Source organism: Kogia breviceps, chromosome 12, assembly GCF_026419965.1.
Source record: "Kogia breviceps isolate mKogBre1 chromosome 12, mKogBre1 haplotype 1, whole genome shotgun sequence".
NCBI classification, from domain to species: Eukaryota; Metazoa; Chordata; class Mammalia; order Artiodactyla; family Physeteridae; genus Kogia; species Kogia breviceps.
In genome coordinates this window covers 55,621,768-55,638,768 of record NC_081321.1, presented here as the reverse complement: position 1 = coordinate 55,638,768, position 17,001 = coordinate 55,621,768, and positions in this window count along the sequence as shown.

Here is a 17,001-nt window from a genome sequence, read left to right as displayed (position 1 = left end):
GAAATAAGTGTAGCTAAGCTTTCTTTTGGTTTTCATTTGCTTGGAATATCTTTTTTCATCCCTTCTCTTTTAGCCTATATGTGTACTTAAAGCTAAAGTGAGTCTCTTATAGACAGCATATAGTTTGGTATTGTTTTTTTAATCCATATTTCTACTCTGTATATTTTGATTGGAAAATTCAGTCCATTTACATATAAAGTAATTATTGATAGGTATGGACTTACTATTGCCATTTTGTTCATAGTTTCCTGGTCATTTTGTAGTTTCTTTTTTTCTTTATTCCTCTCTTGCTCTTTTCCTTTGTAATTTTATGACTTTTAGTTGTGATATACGTTGATTCCTTTCTCTTAATCTTTTACTTATCTATTATAGGTTTTTGCTTTTTGGTTACCTATATATTGTAGGTCTTTGGTTTGATTCCTTTCTCTTAATCTTTTATGTATCTACTATAGGTTTTTGCTTTGTGGTTACATAAAACATCTTGTTGTTATAATAGTCTATTTTAAGCTGATAAAATTTAACTTCAGACACATCCAAAAGCTCTGTATTGTACTATCCCTTACATTTTATGTTTTTCATGTCATAATTTACATATTTTTATCATGTGCACCCATTAGCAAATTATTGTAGTTATAGTTATTTTTAACGTTTTTGTCTTCTAACTCCCATGGTAAAGTTATAACTGATTTATTACCCTTTGTCATTTCAGTGTTAGAGTATTCTGAACTTAAACTAATATTTACCTTTACCAGTGAGTTTTGTACTTTAATATGTTTTCATGTTACTAATTAACATTCTTTTGTTTAAGCTTGAGGAACACCTTTAACATTCCTTTGTAAGATTGGTCTAATAATGAATTATTTCAGCTTTTGTTTGGGAAGTTCTTTATCTCTTTTTCAATTCTGAGGGACAACTTTACTTGATAGAGTATTCTTGGCTGTTAATTTTTTTTTTTTTTTCTTAGCACTTGAATTTATCATTTCACTCCCTTCTGGCCTGCAAGGTTTCTACTGAAAAATCTTCTGTTAGTTTTATGGGGATCCCTTGTACATAACAAATTGCTTTTCTCTTAATGCTTTAAGATTCTCTCTTTGTTTTTATCTTTTGACAATTCAGTTATGATGTGTCTTGGTGTGGATCTCTTTAGATTCTTCTTGTGTGGTACTCTCTGTGCTTCCTGGATTTGGATGTCTGTTTCTTTCCCTGTGCTTTCTGGGTTTAGATGTCTGTTTCATTTCCCTGTTAGGGAAGCTTTCAGCCATTATTTCTTTGAATAAGCTTCTTTCCCCTTTCTTTCTCTCCTCTTCCTCTGGGGTGTGTAATAGGACATGAGCCTGGAGAGCTAGAGATAGGGCAGATGATGTGAATCTCCTTAGATCTAGGAACCACTGACAGGTTTTGAGTAAGTGCAAGACAAGATCATATCAGTGAATGAACAGTCTGGCAGCCATGTGGAGGATGATTGAAGGTACGGGGAGAGGTGTGACTGGAAGCACATCAACAAATTAGAACTCCATTATATTTTCTCAGTCAGAAGTAATGAAGGCTTGTATTAAGCCTATGACAGCACATACTGAGAGAAGAAGTTATTTAACATATGTGAATGATTGTAGGCTGACTATACATGGAGGCTTGGTGGAGAAAGGAACTGTCTGTTGTAATTACAGGTTCATGGCTAGGATATGTAAATGGCTATGGTGCTTTCATTGAGATGCAAGGACTAAGAGAAGGAGAAAGTTTGAAGGAAAACATGATGAGTTTAGTTGTGAACATGTTGAATTATAAGCACCTGTGAGATGCCCAGTTAGTCTAATAGGCAGGTGGAAATCAAGGCTGGAATATAAAGCTGAGAATTCTTTGTATAAAGGTGGTGGCTGAAGTCATGGGGTGGTGTGAAGCTACAAAGGGAAAATATACAGCTACACTATCCTATAAGTAGCTACTGGTCACATGTGATTATTTAAATTTAAATTTAACCTTGAACTAATCAAAATTAAATAAAGTTAAAAATTCAGTTTCTCAGTTGTACTAGCCACATTTCAATGCTTGAAGGCTGCATGTGACTTATGGCTACCATATTGGATAAGCACAGATTATAGAACGTTTCCATCATCATAGAAAGTCCTATTGGACAGCAGTGGTATAGATAGTGAAAAGAGCAGAGGTTTGAAATATATCAGAACCCTGATGATATTAATATCTGGGTGGTCACTGAAAGAGCCCAACAAAATAGACTGAGAAGGAGCCTCCATCCATTGAGTGCCTTTTGATGGGCTAAGACTAGAGGCTTTCATATGTTATCTCTGATTCTCAAACTGTCCTGTAATTTTGGTAATATTATTTTTATTGAGGCTTGTTATGGTTAATTTTCCCAAGACCTCAAACTAGTAAGTGACAGTGCTGGAATTATAACCCAAGTGTATGTGATATTTCAGATCCATTGATTTTTCAATTGCCGTAGGCTGCCCATCTTAAGAAAACACAGAGACAAAGGTGCCAAGAAAAAAAGAGAGAATTTAATGAGTGAGTGAGTGATAAATGGCACCAAGAATTCAAGTAAGGTCAGGTCAAAAAAGTGTTCATTGAGTTGGAAGGTTTTCACAGACTTTGTTGAGAACATTTTCAGTGTAGTGTAGGGACTGAAAGCCCTATCAGAGTGGGTTGAGTATAGCTGTACAGCCATATGGAGCATAGGCCATTTTAGCCTTTTCTTTTAAGGGATTAGATGTAGGTGATTCTTTCTTTATACGAAAGATGGCTCACTGAAAAGACATTTCAGATTTTTATAAATTATATATTAAATGACCTAAGGGCTGCATCTTTCATCTTTGGTATAGTCAGAGAGACTGAGGCCTCTGATCTACTCCTGTTCCTTAATTACTAAATGTCTGACCTTGGTCTAGTCACTAAACTCTGCAAATTTTTTTTCCAGTCTGTGCAGTGGGGTTGGAAATAATGTGCCTTGCTTACCCAATGGGGAGTCTTGAGCATCAAATAAAATAAAATATTCGATAGTGAACTGTGAATTGATATGTAATATGGTATGCTATTGCTGATTGATCAGACGAAAACAATATTGAAACTCCACAATTTACCCACAAAGTTTTATGCATCTGGTGGACTTTTTGTTTAATGTTATCAGCTCTGTATGTATGGAGCAGAGTAGAAAAATGTATGAGTGTTTGTTGAATTCCCCAAACCCACCTTCTAGCTTGTCATTTGACTTTTTGAAACCAAGATCCATGGAGTCCTGTGAGTAGTTCTGATTTAAAATGTATTCCTCAGCTGATCCCATCAAAGCTGGAAGGAGAGACAACTTTTCTCCTCTTCAAGATGTTTAAAAGAAGAGAAAAATAATTCAAACTTCCTATCCGAGAAAACTCAGAGCTTACATGATAGTATTTCTAATTATCTTGTTAACTAGATAAGTACCTATATACAGAACCTGATAAGGTTGTGGAAAAACTTAACATTAGTTCCCGAGGAGGCAAATCCCATTGATTACATTAACTGGAGAACTCATAGAATTATTTGCTTTTGAGTTGTGCTGATGACTGGAGGGCAGAGTGTTGCTAGGAGCCACCATGGTTTACTTGAAGTGAGGATAAGCATGAGAGGACGTGTATTTGTCACCAGACCATAGAAAACCTAAAAGGACTTCTCAGGTACTTCTCCGGACCTGAAATCATCAGCTGAAAATATTTCCTGTCCTGCAGAAATAGTGCTAAGCTTTTTCACTCCCAGGGTTTGATCACTAGAGTCTTATCACATCTATCCTAGCTATGTCTGAAGCAGCTCCAAGGAAAATCCTTAATATTTTTGGTCAGAATAAATCAGAAGAGGAGTGTAAATTTTGTCAATAAAGTATTACTATTTCTTAGTATCCTCTGAAATTTTTCTAATTGCCTTAAGGCATATGGAACCCACAACAAGTTTACTGGAAATGTCAGTTATTAAATAGACATCTTACCGTAATTGAATGTTAGTGTCACACAGTTCAGACCACAGGCTCTGGCAGCCCAGAAAAAGGGTTGCTTGTAGAAAACTGTGCACTGACAGGAAGCAGACTTCTCAGTAGGTCCCACCACAGTGCTTTGGCCTTAAGTTGCAAGAGGGAAAAATTACAACCAGTGCCCCAGCAAATTGCCACTGAGTTGCTGTCATAGAAACAATATCTGAGGGCCAGGTAAAATATGAAGAAAACAAATGTCCTGGTGGGATTTTTAAAAACCCATTATGTGTTTTTTTTTTTTTTTTTTTTGCTTGAGGTTTGTCATGTTACTGATAAATGGTAACAGTAAGGTGCAGAGGAAAATCCCTAACCTCAGTCATTGGGGGGCCATTGATTTGGACTCTTATTTACTGACATTTTAGCAGAAATGATATGAAATTCCTCCATGTTTTAAATGTGGTTTTAAGTTTCCATATAAGGACCAAGAATCCATGTAGGTTTCAGTTTTAGTCTCCTGACTCACAAATAGGAGAAATTGTCACTATCTATGCCCGGATAGAACGTCACCATTGTACATATGATGTTGGCTGTAGTCCTTGACCAGCTTCTGCATGTCCCTAGTCCTAGTGACGAGATTGATTTATGAAGTGATGCTTAACTAGCCTTTGTGACAACAAGGGTTTTACCTTTCTGTTTAGAGCTTACCTCTTGCCTGTGTGCTTGGCCCCCACCTCTGGCTTCCTTGGGATCATCTACAGATCATTCCTCTGATGCTCCAAAAGTACTCCACTCTTCTCCCTCATAAAACAAACAGAGAAAAAGCAAATAAATAAATGATTGTCCTACACGTGTTCACTCACCTCTACTAATAGTATCTTAAATGTCAAACCCAGTAACATTATCTAAGGAGAATGTTTCTATTTCGCTAATCAGACCCTGTATCCACTGTGTTAGTGTATCCCTGTGTCAGAGATGAGCACTGAATGCTTTCATAGTCTTTGAGTCACAAGTTGACTTAACCTCATGTTAAGTAAGCCCAGAGTGTGGACTTAGGCTTCTTCCTTGATCCTAGTCTGTATTGCCTCTCTTGTCTGGTGGCTCAGGTCCCTTCTATGACTTGTGGTCCATCAAAAATCCCAAATCCCCTAGGGACTAGAGCTACAGGGCCTTGATTAGTCCTTGAAAGCTCTATTTCTCTAGGTCTGGGTTCAACTTTTGTCGCTAGTGGGAATTCCTGTTACATGTGGACAGATTTCCTGGAACATCATTTTCAACTGACTGTCACACGTCATACATAGTGTAATTTCATATGATGTGTCACATCATATAGCATATTAAAATAGTAATGACTTTGTTTCTAAGGTTATTACTAAAAAGAAGATAGTATTAGGGCTTCGTGATTTTTTTCTGAGCCAAATGCTAATCAAGGAAATGGCGAGTTTTGGTATTCACAGAAGCTACTGTCTTTTATCTGCCCCTGCTAGGATTGCTAGATATGAGTGACTGAGCTATTGCCATTTTAAAGAAAAAAATGGTACTCCAGTTTCCTTTTTGGGAACCCTATTCTGAACCCATTCTGGCTTGGAAGGGAGCTTGGTAACCTGCGTAACCATTACCAGCCCTCAACACTGGAGGGAACATTCTTTTAAATCAAGTAGACTCTAAAACAGCAATGTCACCACCCCCTTGGCTCTTAGCATTATGATGACTCCTGCTTTCTGGTGACCAGTGGGTTACTCTTGGCTTCTCTTTTCATGTTGAAGTCAGTTTGGACTGCTTCTGCATTTGTCATGCATGTCCCTTTGTAATTATGATTTGGGGATACTGGCTGCCTGCATATCAGGGGCCATTCATAAGCTAGTTTAGTCACCACACCTTCTGCCTACCCCTTCCCAGTTTCTTATCTTCACCACCTATCCCGTAGGGGGGACAATCCCATGTAGAGTATGACCATTTCCTCTTCCAGGTTCAGCTCAGCATTAAAAAATACGCAGAAAAAACACTTTAATAAGCAAAATGAGTTAAATGTAGTCATGATGATGGTTATTCACTCAGAGAAGATATGCCATTATCTGTTTGTTTTTAATGTGTCGATAGTAACATTCATGTAATAATAGCAATTAATGCTAGTAAATCACAACTGCTACATATGCACTGTCTCATTTATTCTTAAAAACATCCTGTGCTATGATTGTCCATATTTTTCTTGTTTGGAGGAACTCAGGGAACTAAGTCGCTTCATCTAAGCCATAAGGTCAGTAAGTGATAGAGTCAGGGCTTGGCTCTAATTTTGTTAGATTCTGTGAGGTAAATGCACTCTTCACTTCTACACTGTAATCCCATCCTAAGTAAACAAATGGAAAAGAGCCCTAGCAAATATGATGTTGGCTGGCTAAATGGAGCCACTTAAGTCTCAGCCTGAGAAGTTTGTAGTCACCTTAGAATTTTGAGTCTGTGGTTAGTGTGGTAAATTCATTTTAGGAAGACTGATTGGATATTAATGGACAGAAGAGACAAGCAGGTGAAAGTCAGAGGTACAAAGACCATCTGAAAGTGTATTACAATAAAATATATGAAGCCTGTTTGAGAAAGTTATAAAACCTTATATCGAAAAATATTTAAAAGAATTAAACAAATGGAGCAATATATTCTGTTTTTAAACATTTAGAAACATGAAGACTCACCACTTTAAAGTCAGTCCTTCCTGAATTAATCTATAGAATCAATGAAATTCACTCAGTATCTCACATATTTTTGTAAAATGGATCTTGACAGAGTCTAAAATGAATATGGCAAATTAAGGCCAAGAAAAACCAAAAGACTGCTGAAGAACAATAACTAGGTAGGTTATAAGACATCATGACTTATGAGTATACATCTGAGCCTTGATCGACATAGGGATTAAGGGTGCCCACCCTCCCTGAAGTTGAAAATCCATGTGTAACTTTACAGTTGGCCCTGCATATCCACAATTCTGCATCCTTGGATTTAAGCAACCATGGATGGTGTAGTACTATAGTACATGTTTATTGAAATTCACATGTAAGTGGATCTGTGCAGTTCAATCCATGTAATTCAAGGATCAACTGTATAATAATTAAGGCAGTGGTATTTGTATTTGGTAATACAGACCAACAGCAGAGAATGTCTAGCAACAAACCGAAGAATATGTGGAAACTTGATATATTACAGAGGTGGCATTTCAGATCACTGGGGAAAGGAGGGGATGTTCAAGAAATGGTGCTGGGATAATTGCTTAAATAAGGAATTGGGTACTTAGCACATACTATACATACAATTCTTTTCCAGATGAAATTAGGGCTTAAGTGTGAAAAACAATGCTTTAAGCTTTTTACAAGAAAATATAAGAGAAACTTTTATCATTGTGTGGTATGAAAGAATTTCTCAAATCTTAAAATTCTTAAATAAAAGGATTAAATATTAAAAAGGGAATCATATATTTGACTACATTAAAATTAAGAACTTCTATTCATCAAAGAGTCCATAAGAAAGTAAAAGGATAGACTACAACTGGGGAAAAGCTGCTAGCTACAGTATTACCAACAAAGCTTTAGTATCTTAAATATATAAAGCACCTAAAGTTGTAAGGAAATAACTGCCCATTTAGTAAATGAGTGCAAGAAAAAAGTAGGTATTTTAAAATTATTTATTTTTGGCTGCGTTGGGTCTTTGTTGCTGTGCGTGGGCTTTCTCTAGTTGTGACGAGTGGGGGCCACTCTTCATTGTGGTGCGTGGGCTTCTCACTGCGGCGGCCTCTCCTGTTGCGGAGCACGGGCTCTAGGTGCGTGGGCTTCAGTAGCTGTGGCTCGCAGGCTCTAGAGTGCAGGCTCAGCAGTTGCGGCGCACGGGCCTTGTTGCTTTGCAGCATGTGGTTTCTTCCTGGACCAAGGAACCAACCCGTGTCCCCTGCGTTGGCAGGCAGATTCCTATCCACTGTGCCACCAGGGAAGCCCGCAAAGTAGGTATTTTACAGAAGAAGGAATATTTGAGGTAAATACATCTATGCGGGGGGTGGGGATGGGTGCTTAATGTCATCAATAATCTGAAAAGGGAAGTTAGAACTGTAGTGAGATATCATTTTACATCTACTAATTTGGAAAAACTTAAGAAGTCTGACGGTACTGTTGGAGAAAATGTGTATTAACATTTTATTGAAGCAAGTAGCATAATCACTTTGAAAAGCAATCATTATTTTGTAAAGCTATTCATATTCAATGACCCAGAAATTATACTCATAGGCAAACATCTTAGAAAAGTGCTTCTCAGGTTTTAATGTTCATATGGATCATCCGGTGGTCTTGATAAAATACAGATTTGCATTCAGTTATCTGAAAAAGGATTAAGTTTTTAAAATCCATGATTAGAAACATTGTAGAGAAGCTGCAAAACATAATTTATTCATTCCTTGAACAAACACTTATTGAGCTGAGCACTTATTATGTGCCAGCTAATTTTATAGCACTAAGAATATAACAATGAAAAGAAAGAAGGAAAGACAAGACAAGACAAACCCCTGACTGCATGGAGCTTACATTCTAGTGTGCATGTGGTAGGGGAGGGGGTATTAGACACTAAATAAATACATAAATATATGGTTTGTCTGATGGTATGTCTAAATGCTATGCAAAATATTTGACTGAGAAGGGAGGTAGGGAATTCTGGAGGGGTAGTAGTTGTAATTTTAAGTATAGTTATCAGAGAAAGTCTTCTTAAGAAACTGAAAATAGACTAAGGACCTGGAAGAGGTGAGGGAGTGAGCCATGTGATTATCTGAGGAGCAAATTCATGTGCAAAGGCCCTGAGGAGAAAACATGCTTTGTGTGATAGACGAATAGCAAGGACATGACTGTGGCTAGATCCGAATGATTAAGGGGAAGAGAAATAAGAGATAAAATCAGAGAAGTAGAGGGGCCAGATCATGTAAGAGCCTTGTAGACCATTGAAATGATTTTGGCTTTTATTCAGAGTCAAATGAAAAGCCCACTAGAGGCAATTAAGTAGACGAGTGATATTATGTGATTCACAGAAAACAGAATCATTCTGGTTACTATGTTGAAAATATACTAATTGGACAAAGACCAAGTATAAAAACAGGGAAGAAAGTAGGAAGCTACTGTAATAAGCCAAGAAAAAGATGGTAACATAAAGCATTGGTGGTGGCAAGACATGGATTTTTGGTACTATTTTGAATGTAGAGCTGGTGGAATTTCTGAAGAATTGAATCTGAGGTCTAAAGAAAATGGTTACCTTTCATTCTAAGACAATGGAAAAGTAGTGTCGCCATTTACTGAGATAGGGGAGACTGACAGCTGAAGAAACTTGTTTGGAAAAAAGTGAAAATCTTGTGACCAGACTTGGGCATGTTATGTTTGAGATGTTTTAAGAGGAGGTGTTATTTAGACAATTGGTTATGCCACTCTGGAGCTAAAGAGAGAGGTCTGGGTCGAAAATATAATTTTGGAACTAAAGAGAGAGGTCTGGGTTGAAGATATAATTTTGGAAGTCATTATCATGTAAGTGGTATATATAGCCATAAGACTGGCTGAGATATCTAAGAGAAGGAGTGACAAGAGAAGGTGTCTAAGGCCTGAGCATTCCAGTGTTTAAAGCAAATATCTTAAAGTCAGGTGAAGAGAAAAGACAAATTGCTTACAAATGATCAATACATTTACAGATGATTTTTCAAGAGCAGTAGTGGAAGCCGGAAGAAATGGAGTAATATCTTTAAAGTGCTGTAAGATAGCAAAATTATATTTTTAGAATAAAAGTGAAATAGAGACATTTTTAAGAAAAGCTGAGAGAGTTTACCATCAATAGACCACTCTTTATTAATGTCTAAAAATGTCTATTAGACATTTATAAATGTCTAATTTCAGGAAGTAAGGAAATGTTTCTCAGAAAGAACATCTGAAACGAAAGAACAGACTGACTGGGGAATAAAGGAAGACCCTCAGGTTGGCCAGCAGATGTCTCAACAATGATACTTCAGACACCAACCCATTTGGATGAAATTGGAAATCTTTACCAGATATCAGAATTGTTCATTTCCAAAGACTAAGCTATTGAGAATGTAGATTTCTAATTGATCTTGAATTTACTGCCTGTATTCAGCATGATAAGCAAAATGTTTATGCTACTTCTAAATATTATTACTCATTAGCTTTATTAAATAAATAAATATAGTATGCACAGTTTTTTTTTAACAAGTTGATGTGAAGCTTAAAAATAAAAATTTTAAGTTAAAATGTTAATTAACTTGAGCTCTGTGTTCTAATCACTTGCCTGCTGGGAAAGTATTTCCTATAATAAACTGTGTACCTATTCCAAAAGGGGAATTTGGAAAAGTCCTGCAGAGCAATAAAGAAGAAAAGGTAGGTAATGATCAATACATAAATATCTACATGGATTAGATAATTATTTGCCATTTTGGGAATGCAGTGTTTTGGGTAACCACTTAAATAAACCATAAATGCCATGTTAAGATCTTGAAAAAAATCACTGATGAATTAATAAATTATATTAACTCTTTTGTCAAAAGAAAAAAATTACTAGTGAAATTCTTTACATTAACTAGATGAAGGGAAGAAACCTCTTTAACTTAATATTGAACAAGTATTTGTTAATCTTCAACATTATTTTAATGTTGGTAAGTCAAAACTTTGTAGCAAACTTAGAAGAAAATTCTTGAAGTGTATACCAAAAACTTACAATTAGCATTATGCTCCATGATGCCACATTTGAAGCATTTTTATTATAGTTAGAAACAATGTCAGGATGCCTTGTATCACAGTTACTGCTTAACACTGTACTGGAGCCCTGTTGAGTGTAATACCAAAGCAAAAATATACAAGAGATGTAGCTGTCATCAAGAAAGACACAAGAGATTGTTATTTACATAACATGTCTGATAGTCTATGTAAAAACTCCGAGAAACCAATACAAAAATTATTAGAACTAATTGGAAAGGTTAAAAAGGGGTGTGGATCAACATATAAAAATCTCCAGCTTTTAAAAATGCCAGCAATGACCAATTAAAAATGTATTAGAAAAAATATTTTATTTACAATTACAGGAAAAATATTAAATATTTAGGAATAAACCCAATAAGGAATATTCAAGATATTTATGGAAAAACTAATAAAGATTTACTGATGAGTATAAAAGAATACCTGATGTATTAAAAATAAACAACTGTATACAGTATTTGAGCATGGGAAAACTCAGTACAGTTGACCCTTGAATGATGTGGGTTTGAATTGCATGGGTCCACTTATACATGGATATTTATCAATAAGTGCATACTATGGTACTACACCATCCATGGTTGGTTGAATCTGTGGATGCAGAACCATGGACATGGAGGGCTGACTGTAAAGTTATATACAGATGTTTTTCAAATACAGTACTACATGATCTGTGGTTGGTTGAATCTGAGGATGCAGAACCATGGATTTGGAGGACCAACTACGGGACTCGATCATGTGTGGATTTTCGTATCTGCAGCAGGTCCTGAATCCAATCCCCAGCAGATACCACAGGACAGCAGTACCTGTTCTTCCACTGCACAGGGGTCTAAGCCCCTAACTCCTGGGTTGTTCAAGGATCAACTGTATTTTAAAGCTGTCACTTCTACCCAAATTACATTATAAATTCAATACAATCCCAATCAAAATCCTAAAAAAAATTACCTAAGCTAATTCTAAAATTAATATGGGAGAATACATGCACAAAGAATAGCCAAGGAAACGAAAAAAAACAAACAAAATGAACAAAAAAGATCATACCCCACCAGGAAACAAAATAATTAGCAAACCTATGGTAGTAAAAATAATCTGGTGTTCAACTAAGGAAAAAAAAAAGATAAGTGGGAATGGGATTAAGAGTCCAGGAATGAGGGACTTCCCTGGTGGCGCAGTAGGGAAGAATCCACCTGCCAATGCAGGGGACACAGGTTTGATCCCTGGTCCAGGATGATCCCACATGCCGTTGAGCAATTAAGCCCGTGTGCCACAACTGCTGAGCTGGAGAGCCATAACTACTGAGCCTGAGAGCCACAACTACTGAAGCCCTTGCGCCACAGAGCTGGTGCTCTGCAACAAGAGAAGCCACCACAATGAGAAGCCTGTACACTGAAACGAAGAGTAGCCCCCACTCGCCACAACTAGAGAAAGCCTGAGCACAGCAACGAAGACCCAATGCAGCCAAAAAATTAAAATAAAAGAAATTTTAAAAAATAAAATAAATTCAATAAAATTATAACACTTAATGCCAGTCATAAAAAAAATCCAGGTGGATTAAATGAATAACTCTAAAATCTTTAAAATACTAGAAGAAAATATAGGAGGATATGTTTATGACTTTCTGGTGATCTTCTTAAACAAGATCACAATTCGTAAGTCCGTTAAGAATAAAATATAATTTTTTCAACAAATTACCAAACTCCTAATAACGTGAAAGACTGCATGCACACACACACACACAAACCCTGTAAAACACAGTGATAACTAGGAAAAAGTGTTTGCAACCTATCCAAGACAAATTTGTAAAGAACCAATGCTAATATGTATGGGAAAGACAAACTGTACAATTGAAAAATAGGCAAAGGATATGAAAATGATTCACAGAAGAGGAGCTACAAGTGGACCATAAACATACAAGATGACTCTACTTCTGATAATCAAGGAAATGTAACCAACAATGATGACATTCATTTATGGCATTGGAACATTTTTTAAGTTTGAGAAATTATCTTTTTCCCTACAATGTAATATTTTATTCCTGTTAAAAACAATGGAATAAGTCTGTGCATATTGATACAACAGTTTTCCAAGAGAATTGTTATTTTAAAAAGCTACATTATGCATATGCACGTTATGTTAACATTTATGTGAAACTTGCTCTCATGTGCATATATGGATATATAGAATACACTGTCTTAGTTGGATCCCATAGAAGCAGAACCTGAGATAGTGATTCTTCTTCAAGCAGTTTTTTGGGAAAGTGCTCCCAGGATAGGGGAAGTGAGAAAAGCAGGGTAGGACAAGGGAAGGAAGGCAAAGCAGGGATGTGGTCTTGGGTGGAGACCAGCTCAGTCTGCAGTGGTGCTCTGGAGCACAGATTGCACCAAGGTGGTTCCCACCTTGTGGCTATTTTGTATCCCTGTGTCGTTCCATTGTTGACCATATGTGGCCTACCCTCAGACCCTAGGGGCATGGGGGTAGTCCCAGCTCTCTTTTGGCCAAGGGCATTTCTCCAGAGAAAACAGAAGCTCTGAGTTACTGTCAGCCAGCTCTGGCAGCAACAGAAAAGAGGATCTGGGCAGGGCAAAACAGCATCTGTGACACACATGCATACACACCTATACACATACAAATGCACACACAGGCACAAACACAGACACACAGGCAAAATACTCAAGGAATTAACACAAAACTGGTAAGATGGCTACTTCTAGGAACAGGCCTCAGGTTGAGGGGTGTTGTCAAGGTGGGCTTTAGTTTTATATTTACTTTTTTAATAATCACAATATGTTATATTTCTTATGTAATTAGAAAGTAAGCTTTTAAAAAACATGCATTTTACTTTCTCACATAGGCAGTTACTCCATTATCCCCACCCATCCACTCTTTCTTGGCTTTCTTATATTTATTACAAATAAAATTTATTAAAGGAACCACATTAAGATCCCAGTGAACTTTTTTCATTCTTGCATTTCATAGGTCAAGGCAATTACAGAAGTCTTTTTTAAGCAGATATCATTTCAATGTTCTGTTTAATAATAATGTGATCATTCATAGTCCAATTTGTGAAATATGAGAAACATGTATTTACTAAGACAGAAATCCAGTGAGTATATAGTGTTCACATTCTTCCAGTACTCAGTGACTTTGATCAGAGTTTCTTATGCTGAATGTCTTGGTGCAAATAGCAAACCACCACTTATTAATCAGTGTCCTTTTCGGCTAAAAGGGGGAGGGAATCTGATACTGTTCCCAGTGAATTTAATGTTCTTGCCTCCTCATGGAAAGAATTTGGAGCCGAGGCAGAGCGGTTAAGAAAGTGAAGTGAGGATTTATTTAAGCAAGAATATGCTCTCAGAGGGAGAGTGGGCAGACAGGTGAAGAGCTGCTACCCTGGGTTTCTTTGGCAAATCGGTTATGAGGGGCATACAAATGAAGGGGTGGAATATTCCCTGGGGAATGAGGAGTTTGGGGGGTTATAGTCCCTGATTTTCAACACAGCTCCATCTTCCCAAGGGGAGGAGGGATTTTTGTCCTTATTTAGCTTAGATCAGAAGTGTCATGGTGTTGGTGCAGGATGGGTACTTCTTATCTGCAAGGCTAATTTTATTGTAATGAGAGCATAATGAGCAACAGGCTACATTCCGATGCAGGAGATTCCCACATTTCCTCACCTTTCTTTGTCTGCTTCCAGGACACTTATCACCCAGAATGTGTGGTTTCCTGTTGGTCTGGAGGTTCCTGCTTTTCTTTGTCTGCCCATGGACTCCCCACTGTTTACAAGCTGTGTGATTTCCTGCCACCTGGCCCCTGCCCCCATTTCTCTGCCCATATCTGGCTATCTGCCTGCTGTAACAATACTACTTCTTTTCTTTTTTATTGAGGTATAGTTAATTTACCATGTTGTATTAATTTCAAGTGTACAGCAAAGTGATTCAGATACATACATATATATAATACATATATACATACACACACACACACACACACACTTTCTGGAGAGTTTTTAATCATAAATGGATGTTGAATTTTATCAAAGACTTTTTCTGCATCTATTGAGGTAATCATATGGTTTTTATTCTTCAATCTGTTAATGTTGTGTATCACATCGATTGATTTGTGGATATTGAAAAATCCTTGCATACCTGCGATGAATTCCACTTGATCATGTTATATGATCATTTTAATGTATTGTTGGAGTTGGTTTGCTAGTATTTTGTTGAGGATTTTCGCATCTATGTTCATCAGTGATATCTTTTTGTGTGATATCTTTGGTTTTGGTATCAAGTGATGGTGGACTCATGGAATGAGTTTGGGAGTGTTCCTTCCTCTGCAATTTTTGGAAATAGTTTCAGAAGGATAGGTGTTAACTCTTTTCTAAATGTTTGGTAGAATTCACCTGTGAAGTCATCTAGTCCTGGACTTCTGCTTGTTGGAAGTTTTAAAATTACTGATTCAATTTCAGTATTGGTAATTGGTCTGTTCATATTTTCTATTTCTTCCTGGTTCAATCTTGGGAGATTGTACCTTTTGAAGAATTTGTCCATTTCTTCTAGGTTGTCCATTTTATTGGCATAGAGTTTCTTGTAGTAGTCCCTTATGGCCGTTTGTATTTCTGTAGTGTTGGTTGTAACTCCTCCTTTTTCATTTCTGATTTTATTGATTTGGCTCTCCCTTTTTTCTTCATGAGTTTGGCTAAAGGTTTATCAATTTTTGTTTATCTTCTCAGAGAACCAGCTTTTAGTTTCATTGATCATTTCTACAGTTTTTTTTTTTAGTCTCTATTTCATTTATTTCTGCTCTAACCTTTATGATTTCTTTCCTTCTACTAACTTTGGGTTTTGTTTATTCTTCTTTGTCTAGTTGCTTGAGGTCTAAGGTTAGGTTGTTTATTTGAGATTTTTCTCATTTCCTTAGGTAAGCTTTTATCGCTATAAACTTCCCTCAGAACTACTTCTGCTGCATTCCACAGGTTTTGGATCATTGTGTTTTCATTTTCATTTATTACTGGGTGTTTTTTGATTTCCTCTTTGATTTCTTTAGTAATCCATTGGTTGTATAATAGCATATTGTTTAGTCTCCATGTGTTTGTGTTTTTTTGCAGTTTTTTCCTTGTAGTTGATTTCTAGCCTTGTGGCATGGTTGGAAAAGATGCTTGCTATGACTTCAGTTTTCTTAAATTTATCAAGGCTTGTTTTGTGGCCCAGCATTTGATCTGTCCTGGAGAATGTTCCATGTACACTTGAAAGGAAAGTGTATTTTGCTGTTTTCAGATAGAATGCTCTGTAAACATCAATTAAGTCCATCTCATCTAATGCATCATTTAAGACCTATGTTTTCTTACTGATTTTCTGTCTGGATGATCTGTTCATTGATGTAAGTGGGGTGCTACAGTCCCCCACTATTATTGTGTTATTGTTGATTTCTCCTTTTATATCTGTTAATGTTTGCCTTATATATTGAGGTGTCTTCCATATTAGGTGCATATATGTTTACAATTGTTATATCTTCTTTTTGGATTGATCCTTTGATCATTATATAGTGTCCTTTGTCTCTTGTAAGTCTTTATTTTATTTTTTAATTTAAAATTTAAAAATTTAATTATTTTTTTAATTAAAATTTTTAAATTAAAAAAACTATTTTTATTTTAATTTATTTAATTAATTTATTTATTTTGCACCACTTGGCTTGCAGGATCTCAGTTCCCTGATGAGGGATCAAACCCATGCCCCCTGCAGTGGAAGCATGGAGTCCTAACCACTGGACCACCAAGGAATTCCCAACAGTCTTTATTTTAAAGTCTATTTTGTCTGATATAAGTATTGCAACTCTGGCTTTCTTTTGATTTCCATTTGTGTGGAATATCTTTTCCCATCCCCTCACTTTCAGTCTGTATGTGTCTCTAAATCTGAAGTGAGTCTCTCGGAGGCAGCAAATACACGGTTGGAAGGGCTCCCAACCTCTAAGCAGGTCCCTCTTAGCTTCTCTACCTAACCACTGGGTGTGATCTCACTCAGCCCCATGGTTTAGATACCATGGGTGGGCTTATAAGTCCCAGATATATAACCTCTTACCAACCTTTTTCAAGATGTCTATATTCAGCTGCCTGGACCTTTCAACTTGGACATCTTCAATTAGCATTTCAAACTAAAGAGAACTCTTGATTCCCCTTCTGCTCTCACCTCCTGCATACCTGTTCCTCATCCATCCCAGTAAAAATCATCATCATTTATTCATTTACTTAAGCCAAAAATCTGAGTAATCCTTGGTTTCTTTCTTTTAATCATT